The sequence below is a fragment of the Rhinolophus sinicus genome, chromosome 14, assembly GCF_057876585.1.
Source record: "Rhinolophus sinicus isolate RSI-liver-muscle chromosome 14, RSI-T2T, whole genome shotgun sequence".
Taxonomy (NCBI): Eukaryota; Metazoa; Chordata; class Mammalia; order Chiroptera; family Rhinolophidae; genus Rhinolophus; species Rhinolophus sinicus.
In genome coordinates, this window is record NC_142514.1 from 135602607 (window position 1) to 135619254 (window position 16648).

At 40.2% G+C, this 16648-nt stretch overlaps 1 protein-coding gene and 1 long non-coding RNA gene across 2 annotated transcripts in view; one reads left to right on the forward strand and one right to left on the reverse strand.

Moving 5' to 3' along the window:
* Window positions 1–16648, forward strand: part of TENM4 (teneurin transmembrane protein 4) — a 2724551-nt gene that overhangs the window by 1896867 nt on the left and 811036 nt on the right. The gene's annotated exons all lie outside the window — the stretch shown is intronic.
* Window positions 2932–6147, reverse strand: LOC141572436 (uncharacterized). The gene is made up of 2 exons (XR_012497797.2): window positions 6030–6147; window positions 2932–3565 (listed from the first exon to the last, which is right to left on the reverse strand). It is a non-coding gene; the product is annotated as an uncharacterized LOC141572436 (long non-coding RNA).

The following is a 16648-nucleotide window of genomic DNA, read 5'->3' on the forward strand; positions in this document are numbered from 1 at the left end:
ACTACAATAGACATAGTTAAGTAAGGACATTCCAAGCAAAGAAAATAGCCTGAAGACATGAAAGTATAAAGAGGCATTCAAGGAATGGTAGTAGTCCAATTTCGCTGAAATTTTGGATGAATTGGGAACATATTGTAGAAGGCCTTGAAAGCTAAAATAAGCAATGGGGAGCCACTGAAGTTTCTGTGAGGGGGAGGGCTGGTCTTACCACTGCTGAGCTTTAGGAATAGTTCTCTGGCTGCTGTTGAGTAAAATCGATTGCCGGTAACGCACAGATGCAGGAGGTGGGGAGCTCAGGTGAGAGCATTGTATAGTCGACTTTGTCATCAAGAGTTCAGTTCAGGTGGCCCCCATTGCCTCCTGACCCTGTAGATCCAAAGAAATCAAGTCTCTATAATCTGAATTGTATATACCAATTTCTCCCTTTCCTAACCATCCATCCTAAGAGGAAATTAAGTTGCTTTTAATTGATTTCTCTTCAGAAAGCCATGTTGATTGCTAGACAGCTGGTCACAGGAAAAGCTTTGAAGAGCTCACTTGTCTCTTAACTTTATGATCAGGTATTTCATATAACACATGGCACAACCTCCTGTTTTAGTTTAAGGAAATTCCTCTCCATTTTCACATTTCTTCTGTCTTTATCTTTCTAGTCCCTATAGTGCCTTCATCTCTAGGGACTGACCCAAAAATGCTGACCTGCAATACTCTCAAGCTTGTTCCCTGTGAGTTGTTCCATTTTACAGGGAGTCTTAGCCTAACTTCCTCCCAAAGCAGAGCCTAAGGCCATGTTTTGTGTGTAGGTCACATTTGGGAATGGGATCCTAGGGGGCAGAGCTGTAAGAGAAAGGCGAAATAGAGAAAGCCAAAATAAGTATGTGATTTTGAGTTAGTCACCACTAAAGCAACTGGTTCTCAATCCTACCAGGACTTTCCCAAAGCCCCTATGAAATGTACCTCAGAATGAACTACCTGAGGGAGGAGAGGGAGAAGCATTTATCCTTTTGGGTTCTTTCCCCCATTAGCCAAGGATGGTCCCATAGATGTTAACTCCTCTTAACTTCCTAATGGCATTTTTATAAGTAGAGCAGTTTCCATAGTGTGTCTGAGAAGCCCCAAGGAAGGAATAAAAGATACATGGCATGAGACCCAAGGCAAGGTTCTATACAATCATAGCTGCACAAAGCTGCCAAAGCCTAATGAAATTGATCGTCAGGGTAGTGACCGGAGTAAGAGATTGGGCCTAGAGAACATTGAGGTGAGGCATAAGAGACATCCAGTATGTATGTTTTGTCAAAGCATAAGACTCTACCCTGGGCTTATTGAATGTGTTTATAGAAGTAGTCCTCTTTGATGGACAGAAATCCCAAAAAGTGAAACTCTAGTTATATATCTGGAAAAAATTAAGGATTGTGAGTTTCCAATTGATGATATCATAAGCAAAGTACCATATGTTGCCTCAAGTTTTGACTTTCCTTATACAATACCAACAGTCTCTTTCCTACCTTAGTAAGTGCAGTAACCATCACTGGATCGTTCCTGGGTATATTCAGGATCCTGTTAATATGCTAGAGACCAAGAATCACGGCTTTTTCCTCTCTTTCCATATCAATTACTCATTAATATCAACTGATCCTATCTTTCCAGTGTCTTTTAGGTACCTTACTTTTTATTCTGTCTGTGATCACTCAAGTACAGACCCTTATTTACTCAGTGGAATTATCAAGAGACTCCTTAATTCCATTTTCTGTTCCTTTCTAACTCAGGTTTCTTCATCTGCCAAATGGGAATAACAATAACTACTACTTTATGGGAATTGCATGAGGCTAAAGTGAGATCTATGATATCGTTCATATGAAACACCCAGTGTGGGGCCTTGCATGTTGAAGTATTTAAAATTGGGTTTGGCTGCAAGTAATAGAAAAGCTGAAAATTATGGTGGTTTAAATGATACAGTAGTTATTTCTTATTCTCTTTCTTTTACACACAAGTATAATCTAACTTCCAGCTATGACGTAATTACTGGTACTAGACTAGCCTTTTTACCATAAGCAAGTAGGAAACTGAGCAAACTATATGAAACAACATTTTTCAGACATTAGCCAAAAGGCAAGGCATGACTATGATCCTTGAAATAAGGGAAACAAAAAAGGTAAAACTAAAGATTGCCCCACATTTCTACCTGGAGGCTTCCTGAATGAAATGGGGAAGGTGGGGCACAAGGAAAGTACAGCAGTCTTACCCAACTAAAATATTTAGGGAGACTGAGGCAGCTAACATTCAGAGTACTGTAGCAGAGAAGCAAGAACTATAGATAAAAATAATTCAGAAAAATCACTATGGATTTTTGCTTAACCCTAAGCTGTACATATGTAGGATGAGACTCATGAGGCCAGATGAAGAATACCTAACAGAAAGAGAATAACTGGGGAAGCTGTAAGTTGAACGATGTCCAGAGTTTGAAACTTATTGAACACTCAGTAAATATTCTGTAGGGATACCAGAGAGATCACATCTTAGGTACAGAGCTAAACTCTCCTTGGAATAAAAGCACTTGACCTACCCTAACAAAAAAAATCTTTATACAGCCTTAGAGATCAACCTGTTCTGTATAAGTAAATTGACTCCATGCGAAAATCAAACTCAATACTCTTTTAAAAGAAGACAAGAAAATCTAGACATTCAAAAACATAAGATGCATAATATCTAGAATCCAATAAAAAATTACTGGATATGTGAGCCAGCAGAAAAATGTAATGCATAACCAGGGTAAAAATCAATGAATAGAAATAGATACAGTTTACAAATATTTCAAAATTAGCAGAGAAAGTCTTTTTAAAAGCTATTACAAATGTTTGATGATTTCCGGGAAAATATGAACATAATGAAAACTATTAAAAAGGACAAATAAAAGTTCCAGGACTGAAAACTACAATATTTGAAATGAAACTTTACTAGATAGGCTTACCAGCCAGTTAGATACAGCAGGAAATAAAACAACCAATGACTTTGAACAAGAGTAGAACCTATCCAAACTGAATCACAGAGAAAAAAAAAAACAAAAAACGTGATACCAAGTCTTAGGGATCCATAGGACACTATAAAGCTATCAAACATGCATATATTTCAAGTCCAACAAACCAGAACTGGGTTGGGGGACAAAAAACAAACTTTAAGGTCATAATGACGAATTTTGCAAATTTTACTTGCCTCAAGAAGTATAAACACAAAGAAAATCACATCAATGTACATCATAATCAAATTGCTAAAAATCTGCAATAAGAAGGAAATCTTAAGAGCAATGAAAGAAAATGACACGTTACGTAGAGAGGAACAAAGAACAAAGGTGAGAGTAAAAACAGACGTCTCATTGGATGCGGTCCAAGCCAGAAGAGTGGAAAAGCATCTTCAAGTGCTGAAATTAAAGAAGTCTGGAGGAAGCTCAGTCCAGATACAATGCTCCATAGCATCAGGCAGCTGAGCTCCTTGTCTCTCATCGATTCACTCTTCCTAATGCGATGCTTTCACCAATGGTGCAAGATGGCTGCTCAGGCTTCAGCCATTGCATCTACATTCCAACCAGGAGAGAAGAAAAGGGGGAAGAGTGATATATTCTCTTTCTTTAAGGATAGTTCCTCTAAGTAGCAGATAAACATTGAGTGGAATTTAACTACTTGATAACAACCCAAAGCAAATGAAACAGGGAATATATTCTTAATTCCAGTGGCCATGAATCCAGATAAAAATCTGAGGTTACATTACTAAAGAAGATGGGGAAAATGGATATTAGGGAAAACAGCAATCTTTGTCATGGTAGTCAAAAATGTTAGTTTCTTTCTTTTCTTGATGGTACTGTTAACAAGCTGTGTCACCCTGAGTAATCAACAAATCTTCATAGATGAAATGAAGGACTTCAAATTCTGACCATCTTTATTTCTATCTTGTTGCTGTCGTAAGCTGATACATAGTAGGTGTTCTTTTATTAGAACAGGAGTCAGCAAATTATAGTTTACAGGCCAAATCCAGCTCACCACCTGTTTTTATAAATAAAGTTTTACTGGAATACAGTGACCCCCATTCAGTTTTGTATTGTCTATGGCTGCTTTAAGTTACAATGGCAGAGCTGAGTAGTTCTGAGAGATTGTATGTCCACAAAGCCTCAAATATTTACTATATGGCCTTTTTATAAATAAAGGTTGCCAATTCCTTCTTTAAACAAATAAATGAATCCATGTGACCAAGCAGTTTAAGAAAACTCTGCTTTCAGCAAAGTATACCTTTCTTTTCTGCTATTTACTCCTTTAGCTTATTTTCTGTAATTTGAAAATGAATACAGTATGGTCTTAATTTCTGAGGATTTTAAGGGAAACAAATGTAGATACTCTGCCAAAGAAATAAGTGATGGAGTGTTTTCTTAATTCGTGAAAGAACTTTCATCTGCCCTTGAAATATCAGGCTTTAAACACAATAATCTCTCTCTCCAGAAACTATACTAAAAAAAAAAAAAAAAAAAATTGTTTTGGAACATATCCCAAAAAAAGTGAGCACATAGGGGATAAGATCCTGGCAAAAATGCTCAAAACAGTTATTCATTGATAGATTATGTTTTCACATCAAGGAAAAGGATCATAACCCAGGGGAACTCAGAAAGAAGAGTAAGCCAGGCAGGGTCTGTCTGGAACTCAGGCTAAAGAAAATCACGAGCTAAAGGAATGGCCCCTGGAACAGGTAACCAGAAGTTCACATTATAAAGACTGAAAAAATAAATAAATAATGTGGCAAAGCTGGGCCTGATTCATGGCATTGGAGACTCAGCAGCCGAAAGGACTATCAGCAGTGATGTCCAAGGTTCAAAAAGTGACAGTTGTCCGTAATTTTTAGAGAAAACTTGAATCAGTGGTTTCTCAGGTCATGATGGGCAGGTGCCATCTCCTTGGGCAAGATTCTGGAAAATACCAGTCAAGATGTTCTTCTAACAAAGGGCTAGTGCATTAATCATGAACCATGAAAGAGATCCTGCCCTTGAGCTAAGACCAAAAATGCATGTGTTTGGGGTGGGCTGCTTCTTAGTGACTACACAGAAACCTGGATTTCCTACTCTTAAGCCCCTGGTAGTGGAAAGAACTCATTCTCTGGGGTTATATAGACCTGGGTTCGAACACTTGCTCACCACTTCCAAGATGCGAGATCTAGGGCAATGGATTTGTCATATCTGAGCCTCAGTTCAGAGAGGCCACTTGTGACCTAATATGAGAACCTTTCCTCTAACACTTACCTTCTGCCCCTTTCTTTACCTTGTTTCATTTTCCCCCGACTCTCATCATTTCCAAACATATTATTATACATTTATTTGTTTATTATCTACCTCAGTCTACTAGACTGTAAACTCTAGGCCAGAGACTTTGTTATCTTATGTCTCTGTACCTATGTAGAAATGTACTTGAAATATAGTAGACATGCAATAAGTATTTACTAAATTAAATATTTGTTGAATGAATATACCCCACTTGCCTCTAGATTAAAAAAAAAAATAGTTTTTGTTTTTTTTTAAAGGCAACCAGTCTACAGATAGCAGGAAAAAAATGTCTTTAACAGAAAGAATTTAAGTGAGGATAAGGAGAAAAGGGAAGTAATTATCCCAGAAATCTTAAGCTATGTGCCGAATTGTAGTTGGAAACATATGATAGTTCTGAGCATCATGACACCTACCACAAAAAGAGAAAAGGAAAAGCAATGATAATCAAAGATGACAGCTTTTAAAGCAAAAAATACATTCAGTCATTGATTTTTTCTAACATTTTAACAGTGAAAACTATTTTCCCCCAATGAAATCTTACCAAGAGCCCCAATTAGAAAAACAAAAGTCTGTTTAGCGTCAATTTAGTTTTTTTAAGTTGAAAATGTAACATTGACTTAGGAAGTCAATGAGAACAATGAATTTGTGAAGTTACAACCTTTTGTCAAGGTCAATATTCATTTTACTTTTCTACATCATATAGTTTTTGCCAGCCTCAAAAATACCCTTGACTTACCTATATAAGTAGCTGTAAATGGTACATTTTTAATAGCTTGTCTTGCACTCTCAGGAATCTTCTCAAATCACCTGGTCCGAAACTTCAAAGAGGAGCAGAGGGAAATTTTCAAAGTTGAATTACTAATGACTTCCAACAGTACCTTGTGATATGTGCATAAGAGATAGAAAAGGGATACCCAACAGTTATAATAAACAACAAAACGATTCCTAATTTATTACCACAAAATAAAATATGTGAGATGTGGTTGCTATTTTTTATCCAGCTGTCCATTTTGTTATGACAGGAGCGTGCTAAGGACACAGGCACCTCAGCCTTGCTGTGAATAAATAGATCAGATCATTCTCTTCAGCATATCCTGGGCCGTAGGGATGAACAGATGTACGTACACTAGCAACATGCACAAACCTGACTTTTAATAATCAAAAAATGTAGAGCTACAAATCTCCTGATCAATGATACATATGCAAGAACTTCAAAGTATGCACTAGACTAAGGAAGTCAACCTTTTGTCTATCACAGGCTCTATGCCAGTGCATGCGTGCATGGGAGTGTGTATGCATGTGTGTATATGTGTGTTTCCTCACACGTATTTTCTAATATGTATTTTTAAGGTTTACATCTTTACCTGGAATTTATTTTCGTGTAAGGAATGAGTTAGGGGATCCAGCGTTTTTGTTGTTCTAATGATTAGCCATTTGTCCCAAAACATTTATTGAAGTTTGTTTTTGTTTCTTGGGGGTTTTTTGGAAATGTCACCTTTAATTATTTACCAAATTCTCGTAGGTGGAGTTCTATTTCAAGGTCTTTTTTCTATTTCATTAGAAAAAAGTTAAACTTTTGAAATTCAACTTCAAATCAAGTGTCTGTAGGAGCCTGTAGCACCTCTGTGGAATCCTGGAGTTCTTACGTTAGTTTTACATTAGTGCGCTAACCGAGCATCAGGCTGAGCTATAACAGACACCTCTGTACACAGCAGTCAAGTACACCACAGAATCTGAGCTCCTGGTCCAACTCCTCACCCAATGCGGGAATCCCAGCCACTGCATTTTCAAAACCAGAAGCTCACCCCGTAACAGTGTCTCCTATTTCATTGTTGGATAGTGTTGATGGTTAGAGAATTCTTCCTTGAATTTCTATCAATGGATCTAATTCTGTTATCTACTACCACACAGAACAGGCCTAACTTAATTCTTTCTCCTGGAAGACAGAAAGCATGTCTCCTATTGGCCTTCTCTGAGTCATCCTCTTAATTTCTACTTCCTCCGAGGATGCTGGGAAATCCCAAAAGGCAGAGCAGAACTTTTAAAATTAAATGTTAGTAGCAGAAAGAGTCCTAAATCTAGAATAAGACTAGCTGAGTTTGAGCCCCAGCTGTGCAACCTTGAATTGATCAAACTCCCTGAGCCTCAGTTTCCTTACCTATAAAATGGGCATGATGATAATTATTATGATTACTATAAACATGAAAGAGATTTGATACTGACCACTATAGCATCAACAATATCAGAAGACTTTGCCCTAGAGTAATTGTAAAGGGTGAGAATACATCTCTTTCTCTCACATGCCCACCCTTACCACCTCCACATCCTTAGGCAGATTCTTACTGCTCTGACTTCATATCCAAATAATACGATTTTACTTCATTATTTGAGAGGGGAAAAAAGTGCACAACCAGAGTTCAGCAGGGTATCACCGTATAGGTTTTTCCCCATCTACATAGGACAATATTTGCAGTATAATAGGAATGCATTTCCCTTCTCACTGTGGTCAGGCTAAGTCAGTTTCTCATCCCTCGTTCTAGAATTGATGCCAAACGTCGGTCACAGTGATCAGGACTGAAAAGGAGGCAGCCTTCAACCTTTCAGAGTTTGGTGGTTTAACCCTGGGTGAGGCAAAAGCCGGGAGAACAAGTCGATGAAATGTGCATGTCCTTCAACTCGCTTCTTCAAAGGACAGCAGAAGTTTACTCACAGTGTCTGATGAAATAGACACAGGTTGCTTTGTTGGGTATCCTATTAGGTTGGGACAAAAGTTATTGCGTTTTTTGCAATACTTTTTAACCTTTTAAACCGCAATTACTTTTGCACCAACCTAACACCTTGCTCGTAAACAATATGATTCATAAATGTAGTTAGTGCCATTCAAGTTTTAGAGGAGAAAGCTGCACCATGAAGTTTCCTCATGGTTCCTAAATGTAATTCACGTGCACATCATATTTTGAGAGACTCGGTCAGGCTTGAATGGTGCAGTAGGTGTTTCCCAGTACTCAGCGGCTTATGAATATTTAAGGGTAATAAATGTCAAATTAAGTGTTTAACGATCTTGTTTACATGTAAAAGTCCTTGAGAAGGATCTGTTAAAGATGAAGCTGGTACCAATTTCAAAATGTCTTTATTCTTTTATCTTTGGGGACAGAGAGATGTCCTTTAATACAGTGGCAATTTTGTGGCTGCTGAGCCCTACGTTTTAACAGTGGTATAAGTAGATGTCTGACTGTGTTTGTTGGAGTCTTAGGGTGTTTCAAAAAGACATTCTCTCCACTATTAACACAAGAAAACTTCAGAAGGAAACTTCCCTCTACTTCGCTACTTTGCAGTTTTGTGAAATTAGTCTAGCTACAGACAAGGAACCCAATGTAAGTTGCTGATTTGTGGCAAAGAAACCTCAGGCTTTAGCATTGGACAGAGTTTGTTTTAAACCTCGTCTCTGTGGCTTATTTAGCTGGATAATCTTGAGCAAGTCCTTCACCTTCTCTGAGCCTCAGTCTTCCTTATCTGTAATCCACCCCATTGGGTAGCTGTGAAGCTCAAATGGCATAAATTCAATGAGATAAGAGGTGTAAAAGTAACTGACACCCATATACTCAATATATGCTTGTTATAAAATTATAATTGCTAAATATATTCACTATGCAACCTACTTTGTATATGAAGATTAAAACTCCAGCAAATGAGGGAGCGTCCAGACATTCAGTAAAATATGTTGTATCTACAGCAGGAGAATGCAGGTGAAAGTTGTCGAGTTCCATCAATTTAGTTAAGTCAGTTGCCGTACAGCAGAGCTCATATTTACCCTGAGTTAGGAACTCACTGTTGTACAGCAAAGAGCATTTACTTGGAACAACTTGATTTCAAGTTCTCTGCCATTATCTAGGTGAGCTTAACCATGACATTGCTCCTCTCTGAGGTTCAGTTTCCCTCCCTCTGCACTGGGAGTGACAATAACACTTAGTGTTGACATATGAATCCAATGAGAGGCCTGAATAAGCCATGACGTGTTACTGTCTTAGTTGTCTACTACTGCACAAAAAAATGACCCCAAAAGGTGTTGGCTTGAAGCAGCAGAGTTTCTTATTTCACAGTTGTTTGTGGCTTAGCTGGGTCCTCTGGCTTAAGTTCTCTCACAGGCCGCAATAAGGGGAAGGGATTACACAGGGGATGAAGACCCAGTGACAAGAAACACTGAGAACCATTTTAGATGCTGCCTCCCACAGTCCCCCAGATTTGAAGGGTCAGAGTTCCTGTCACATCATGCACGTGCCTGTTTTCCTCCGTGAAAACTTTGACCTTCTCTTTCTCTTGCCTCAACTCCTGTTGGCCTCATAGACTGAACCATCTAATGTAACTCTTTTTTTTCAATTTCACCTTGGCCCACCTTACAGTAAGAATACACATAATGCAATGGAGGTGTAGTACATGATAAAATAGAAAAGATGAATTTATAAAAGACATAAAGGCTGAAAGTCAAAAATTGGGGCTAGAGGAAGAACACAAACATAATTGCTAAATAAATCTAAAAATATCCCTCAGATCTGGCTCTGAGCTTCTTGGCGGCCAGAACCAAAAGGGAGACCCAGTTAGTTCTGTCGTCTTAATCATCGGAGGAAGAAATAGAGTCATTTCTCAAGAGATAGAAAGGATTTAAGTATTTCCTAGCCGTTAATACTTTAAAAAAAAATCCCTGGACCAAGTGATGTAGTGAATAGTGACTTTAAAACCTCCCCACAGAAATGCAGGAAACAGTTTCATAAGGCAATGTTTGTATCATTTCTCAATAAAAGCCTACAGCATAGCTGCCAAATGCCAAGAAAATGTGATACAAATGTAAACCCATCTAACTGTCCAGCTTGATCTAGGAACAGGATCTAGAATGCTTTTGATGTCAGATAGGTTTCATCTTGAATTGGCCCAGAGAATTGGCACTGACACCCCACGGGCTGTAATGAGGAGGATCTAAGCTCAATAGGAAAGAGTGCGGCGATCAATTGGTAATGTCTGACACAGGCACAGGAGGAACGAGGAGGAAAGGCACAGACTCTGTATATGCGCCCTGGTCTGGGAGCGTTTCTTTTGACCAGAGCCTACTGATGTGAGTTAAAAGATACTACAGCCCAATTATGTCCCTTTTATCTTCTTCTCAGATGAAAAAGGACTCAGAGGCAACAAAGAATTAAGAAGGCAGAAATAACAACCAAAATAGAACAAAACATTACTTAGATAATAACAAAAGAGTGAACATCACATTTCACAGTGACTCCAGATACTGTGTGTTATCAAATCCAAAATACCAGTGAAGACGCACCACTATTATATGCACATTAATACAGGAAAAAAACTCCACCAATTAAAGTGTGGCCAAATGCTTCTTTATTATCTATATCTTAGAAATAAGGCATGCTGTGATTGGTAAGAGAATATCAGCAATTGAAAATTCTACCCAACTCCAGATGACACAGATATGTTCTGGGGGCATAAGAGCAGTGTGTTTCTGAAACATCCCTGGATAACCCTCTGTGTTTGTGCACTCAGTGTGTCAGTGCTGGAGTGGGAGGAAGCAAGGTCCCATCCATCAATATCTCACTTTCTTGTCTCATTTATTCTTCCATTTAATCATCCAATTAATACCTACTATGTGCATAGTCTAATTCTAGGTATAATATTAAGGGGGTGTCACAGACATATGGCAGCTGGAGACTAAATCCAAAATTTTGTCTTCGTGAAGGCCTACACTTCAAACTTCTAAGAAAAACTTCTAAGTTTGGTTAGTTTTTTATTGTTTTGTTTTGTTTTTTTCCCCTGACCATATTATGTAAAATTTTCTAAGTAGGTTTTGCAAAAGCAAAGAATGTATGCATAATTGCCTCAAAAAGTTTTTTTGTTTTTAATTTAGAAGTAGAGGTAAAGATGCGATATAGATGCCTAGTACAAAGTAGGTACTAAGTATAAGTGCTGCTTTTTCAGTCTCTGAATTCTCTGTGAGTTGTGATTAATCAAAGGGATGTCCCCTCCACTGAGCAGTGTTAATTAGTTGGACATTTAACATGAAGACCTGCCAGCATGGGAGCTGCCTGCCCTGCCCCCACTGTGCCTGACTCAGGCTCCCCTGGGGTTGCAGGGAATGAGTTCTCTTCATGGTGAAGAATCCCCACTGATCTAAATAAGGTGCCCTGATCAAGCAGTGCTTCCAACAAAGGAGCCAGGATGCTAGGGTTGCAACAGCAGAGATAAAAGGAGCCAGCAGTTATAATCCCAGGTGTGTTCCCTAAATAACCCCTGCCCCTTAACACTCTCCCAGGTATGTACATTCTTTTTCCCATTATTTAAAAGTCTAAAGCAAGGAATTATATTCTCTGATGGTGACCTCTCCAGAAATTGACCACGTAGAAAAGCTATCTACCTCCAGCAGAAGAGTCAGACAAGTGACCTGGAGGAGGAGAAGAACAAAAATCACTGCAATATACAACATAAATTAATAGTAGCCTCTTGTGCTTTCTAAGGGGGGAGGGCTTTTTAATTTATATCAGAATAATCTTATTCCTAAACTACTCCCTGAACCTCACTAAGATAAACAGGGGCAACATGAACCCAAATTCCAAGGCTTCTGCCAACTTTTTATTACTGTTAAGTGATAGGCCTCAAGTAAATAGCTCATTGTTTAGCAAAGCTTGTTATTGAGTCTTTGCATATGGCAAGGTGGGACTTTCTGGGGGAGGAGGAAGGGGGAATCGGTAGAGAGGAAAGCTGGAAAAGAAGAAAAGCCTGAGGAAGAGCAACCTGGCCATGTCAATTCTTCATCACCTCTAACCTGCAAGTTGGCTGTATTTGCAAATGCCTGTGAGCAGCAGTTTAAGGAAAGATTTTCTGTTCCCCATCTGCAGTAACAGAACCAAGACAGACCAAAGAAATGGTGAGATGATCCCTTAACTGAATTTATCAAGCAGAAACAGAACCTTGGAAGCAGAAGGGACTAAGGAAACAACATTCTCTATCTCTCCTCTCTCTCTCTCTCTCTCTCTCTCTCTCTCTCTCTCTCTCTCTCTCTCTCTCTCTCCTTTTCTCCACACACACACAGATACACACACACTCAAAATCATCAGAGATGGAGAGAATTTGAGGCTCCCAGTGCCCAAGGATGGATTTCAAGCCAAATTAATTTGAATTTTAAAGGATAGAGAACCTCAAATGGCATCTAGGTTATCTATAAAACCAACTAGAATACTGTCCTGGGTGAAAGGTGTGCTAAAGAAGAAGGCAGCCAACATACTTTGAAGCTTCTGGAAGAAAATGTTTTGAACTTGATAGAAGAAATGACAGAAGAAACTATTCATTCATCCTGAACAATAGGATGTGTAGACAGACGGGTAGTTAGTTGGACCTTTTACCAAGAACCCCATTGACCAGTTTTTGGAATTCTCTCTGGTAAGAAAAAATGAGAAGGATTCCCAAATGCAGTGTTGTGGTAGTCAAGAATTCAGGCTCCAGAACCTAAGTCCCAGATTCAAATCCTGTGCCCTGGGTGAAGTTACTTGGATTTTCTAAGCCTTGGTCTCCTTCTCTGTAAGATGTGGGTGATTGTGGGTCTCAGCATTAAATGAGATGACATAATGTGCTTCACAAAGTTTATGACACAGAGTAAGTCATCCCTAAGGGCTGGTTCTTCTGACGTACCAGCTGGACCCCCAGGGTTAGACTGAAGAACCATTAACCACACTGAAATAAGGTACTCCTCACTCCTTCTCACCTGGAAGGCAGGTACATAGAGTCGCCCTTATGAGAAGTGGCTTCTTTACAAGAGAGAGCCTGCAGGTCCCGCATCTGTCCTTGGGCATTTCTGTTTGGCCCTGATATTACAAACCACTGTTCATTTTCACTGTCCAAGGCCTCTTGAGGTACATAACATAGCTCTCCCAAGCAATAGTTGCAGGGGGTTTTCCTGAAGGATGATTGTCTATCTCTTTGAGGAACCTTTGAAGGCAGACAAGTAAGTGCATGTCAAGCACTTGGTCTAATTTTTAAGCCAGACCAACCCAAATGAACTGTTCAAAACACATGCAGTTATTCAAAGGTTATACAGTAACACTCCCACAGAGAGAAATTCAATTCTATTTTTATAGATTATTACCAGCATTATTGCTATCATCATCATCATCATCTAGAGTACAATTTGTTTCCTCGGGCTGCCATAACAAAGGACTACAACTGGGTGCCTGAAAAACAACCAAAATTTACTCTCTCATAGTTCTGGAAGCTAGAAGTCTGAAATTGAGGTATTGGCAAGGTTGGTTCTTTGTTGGAGGCCCCAGAAAGAGGATATAGTCTGTGACTCTCTTCTAGCCTCTGGTGGTTGTCAGAAATCTTTAGTGTGACTTAGCTTGTTGGTGCATCACTCCAGCCTCTGCCTCCATCTTCACATGATGTTCTCCTTTCTGTCGCTAATGTCTGAATGTCCCTCTTCTTATAAGACACTAACATTGGAGTAGAGCTTACCGTAATTCAGTATGACCTCATCTTAATGACACCTGCAAAGATCCTGTTTCTAAATGTGGTCACATTCACAGGTTCTATGTCATGAATGGTCCAGTTAGGTCTTATTTTCGGCGAAACACGGTACAAAGACTACGCTGAGATCATTTGTGAAGGCTCCTGCAGGTTGAAACAGGACAGAGATGAAGTGCAGACCTTAAATATCTGACCCCACCTTGATTTCACTCCCAGTCCCACCACGTACCCGTAGGGTTCTTCCAGCAAGTTACTTAACATCTTTAAGTCTCAATGTCCGCACCTATAAAGTGGGGACAATAATGCCTTCCACACAGGGTTTCTATGAAGATGAAATAAGATAAAAATAAAGCTTTACACCCAATACAATTAATACCTACTAATATTTTTAAAATTTGAACTTTCATTTTTTGAGTAAACATTGATTCTTTCCACGAACATTGATCAGTTGCCCATGGTGCTAATTTTTAGTTTTTTCACCAGGCAGTAGGAAGTCAATGGAGGTTTCAAGCAAGAAATTAAACATATTGGGACCGGTGATAAAATGAACACTGCTAAAGACAGCCAGAGGCTAAAAGAAGAGGCAGATGATGTCAGGCTAAACCAGGACACTGGCAAGGAGGATGGGAAAACTGGGATGGATAGCATCGATAGCAACATAGTAAAACTGGCAGGGATTGATGAGTGAATGGATAAGAGGTACAGACCGAGGATGGCCTCCAATTTCTAAATAGGGGGACAAAAATGTCATTAACAAGGCCACAAAACTCAAGAGGAAAAGCAAGTTCTGGAAAGGAAGATGATGAGTTCCATTTTGAGCACCTTGATATTAAAATACCTGTGGATGAACATGCCCAGCAGGACACTGGCTAGAGCCAGAGGCATTGGTGTTATCAGCACGTGGGCAGTAGCTCCCGCCTCAGCACAAGGGGTGCACCCCCATCTTGCATATGTAGAGAGAGAAGAGAGGCAAGCAGAAGATCCAACCTGGGCAACCCCAACACATAGGAGGTAAGACAGAAGAGAGCAAGCAGAGGGAACTACAATGGTGAAGTCACCTCTGACTCTACCGCTCCAGGTCTGCTTGCCTCTTACTATGTCAGAGCCGACAGGATGCTTCACATCGCGTAAGTCAGCCTCATAAACACATAAGCAAACACGGCTTCCCCAAGGTAACACAGCATGACAAAACTTGTGGCAGGACTAGAACAGAAGTCACCTGACTTCAGTCCAGGGCTCCCTCCACCATCCGTGCTGCTGTGCTTGCCTAGATCTGGCCAACACGGAGTTCTCTCCCACCTAGGTGAGTGCTTAGCAGCTGACATTCTTTCCTACTCTGAAGCAGCCTTATTTTTCTCAGTCTGGGAGAATGGCCGGGTGACAGCTTCCCGTCAGCTAATGAACCAGCAGTAGTTGTCTGCCGCAACTTCTTAATTTCCCCCAAATGTGAGTTCTCAACACGTGGTCACAGCTTCAGGCAAAACACATTGCACTCCCAGCGAGACGCCGGAAAGCTGGGGGAGACTGATGGGGGTTTCTGGAGTGCAATCTGTGACTGTGCACTTGGGTTGAGTCTGGAGGTTATGATTAGAAACCAGAATAAACAGGATAATCAGTATTTCCTTCTGATGCATGTATAGTCAAAACTGTCAAAGAACCCTGGCGCTCTCAGTACTCCTGAGGGCTCTGGACAGCAGCAAAGTGGCCAATATATACCAAGGGGGAATTCACAGGGACCTCCCTACTCTGATCTGTGCGTTCTCAACACTGAGGTTGGCAGGCCAAGGGAAACATGAATTGGGCACTTAACTACCAATGAAAGGCACTGTTCCATGTTAAACAAGCATTAAGGGATAAAAATGTGATTAGACAAAACCTCTGCCCAAAGGGCAGATTGCAAGTGTTTAGGGAGTCCCTGGGTGAATCCAGTACCTCGAGCCCCAGCCTCTCTCCTGACTCATATATCCAGTGGTGTATATAACACCTCCATTCAAATATCCAAAAACATCTTCAAATTGATATCTCAAAAGTGCACTTGTGATTCCCACTCCCTGACCACAAACCTACTCTTCCTAGTCTCCAGTATGTTGCCAGATGGAAACCCTCTCAGTCCAGTGGCTCAGGCCAAACACATTAGAGCTTGATCCCTCTTTCTCTCATTCCCCACATCCTCCATCAGCAAGTGCTGTTGCTTCTCCTTTCAGCATATACCATGATCTGTTCACGTCTCACCTCCACCATCACTGCCAGCCTATGTGCAGCCACCATCAGCTCCCTTCTGACCCAGTCCAAGAACCATCCCTTCCCCTGCTAGTCAGCTGTGTTCTCTTTTCCTCTCACCTCACCATCTGCTGTCCGTCTAGCACCCAGCAGAGGCCTTCTAAAACCTAACCAAATGATGACACCCCCTGCTGTCTAGCCTCAAAAGGCTCAACGCTGCTGTTCCCTCTTCACTGAACGATCTTCAGACATTCAAATGACCTACTCCCTCCTATCATCTGGGTCTCTGCTCTTGGCACTTCCTCAAAGAGACCCTTCCTGACCACTCTATCTAAGATAGTCCCCTGACACTCTCCCTCTCCTTAACCCACATATTTGTTCGTTTGTTTTTTCCGGAGTATTTATCTCTACCAGATACTGTGTATTTGTTTATTCATCACCCCATTCAAATTTAAACTTGCCCAGGGCAGGGACTTTTTCTGCCTCATACACTGCTCTATCTCCATCACCTAAATAATACTTGTCGCACAATAAATGTTCAATAAACATCTATCAGAGAGATAGAGGAGCAGAGGAGGGAGGGATGGAAGGAGGAAGAGAGGTAAATAATATGTCCTA